The sequence below is a fragment of the Dipodomys ordii genome, unplaced genomic scaffold (assembly GCF_000151885.1).
Source record: "Dipodomys ordii isolate 6190 unplaced genomic scaffold, Dord_2.0 Scaffold153, whole genome shotgun sequence".
Taxonomy (NCBI): Eukaryota; Metazoa; Chordata; class Mammalia; order Rodentia; family Heteromyidae; genus Dipodomys; species Dipodomys ordii.
Window position 1 is genome coordinate 1,371,458 of NW_012267369.1, and position 1,811 is coordinate 1,373,268.

Here is a 1,811-nt window from a genome sequence, read left to right on the forward strand (position 1 = left end):
GAGGAGGGGAGAGGAGGACTGAGGAGGGATGAGGAGGGGAGAGGAGGGGCGAGGAGGGGGAGGAGGGCGAGGCGGGGCCAGGCGGCCCCAGCTTGCTCAGGGAATTCCTCTTGGTTCATGGCTCATCCGGCCTCTTCTGTCTGTGACCAGGGAGCGCAGGGCTGGACCGCCGGGCGTCCAGCCTCCCCAGGCCGCGGTGCCCACCAGGCGAGGACTCCGGATGCGGCCTGGCCCAGGCCTGGGTGCCCTGCGGCCCACGCAGACATCGGTGTTTCCTCGGCCTTTCTCCACAGGATACAGGGCACCGTTTGAGTGTAATGGGGAAACTGAGACAAGGTGAACGAGCATGCTGTCACATACCTGTGTGCCTGGCACCTCCCAAATAAGGGCCACAGCACTGCCGTCCCCACGGGCCTTGTCCGGAGGGAGCAGGGCCCACACCTCCATGCTGACCTCTGTTCTTCCTCAGGGCCAGCCTGGCTCACCCCGGTGCCCCGGGCTGTGGAAAGGGCACAGACACAGGCCAGACCAACCGCCCAGAGCCCTCCGCGAGGACCACACCCTGAGCACTCGGGTTGGGGTTTGCCTTGTTTTCTCTGGCACGGGGTGGGCCGGAGCCTCGCGTGTGCCGGGGGCTCTGCGCCGAGCCCCTCCCCAGCTCTGGTGAGCTCACACTCGCTCTGCACAGGCCCTGCCCTGACTCAGAACCTCTGCCGCTCTTTCAGGGAGGCCCGGCATTTAGAGGCCACAAACCAGACACAGGTGTTCACACGTGGCCTTGTTTCCGGCCGCTCTTGAACACCCAGCATAAAACACACTTCACATTTAGCACAAGACAGAGCTCACACTTGCAGTCCAATTCCGTGCCTGTGGTGTGTCTCCTTTCTCTCACGCCACAGTACGGGTGCACGGCGTTACCCTGTGTCCTATCTCCTTCCCATCCAAAGGCCCCATGCGAAGCTCCAGCCGGGCAGTGCCGAGGAAGGGGCAGCCAGGGCGGAAGGGTGGCCCAGGTGCGTGAAGCCACTCCGGGCCTCCTGACCATGGGGAACTACACGAGGGGAGTCCTAACTCGGGAGGCCCCGGGGCTGAGGCTGGAGCAGGAGGCTACTTGGGCAGGGAAGAGCTGAGACCTCTCAGCCCAGCAGCACAGAGGCCAGCGCTCCCCGGCCCGGAGGGGGGTCCCCGCTGCGGGCATGCGTGACGCCCAGGCAGTGTGGAGACCGCAACATACATCGCAGGTGCGCAGTTTCCATTCAACACAGGCACTGTGAGGAGAAAATGACTGCGTGGGACTCACACTGGAAGCTGGGTGTCGGTGTGGATATGACGGTGTGCACACTTGTTCACGCTTGTGCACCCACATGCCAGGGTGCTGCAGGAGTGAGTGCACCCTTGGACCACACACTCGGAGAGGAGGGCGGGGCTGCCTCCCCAGTTCCGGGGAAGGCTTCTTGTTTCACTTCCAAATTGTAATATTTTCAATAATGTCTATCTTTGGAGAAGTTTCAGGTTTACAACAAAACAGAGCAGAACTCCTACATACCATCCACCTCCCCACCGCAGCCTCTCCAAACCCAACACCTGCCGCAGGGCTCAGCTGCCAGCGAGGGACGCAGCATCGGGCCCCACACACAGGGGACATGAGGGCTCTGGCAGAGTCAGCCTGGACTCGGGAGAGGAGGAAGACCCGGGGCCAAGCACTGCAGCATCAGGCTGCGGTGTCACCGCTCAGGATGTACCCACCACTAACTACAGCGTCACACTGCGGTGTCACCGCTCAGGATCTGTCCACCACTAACTACAGCGTC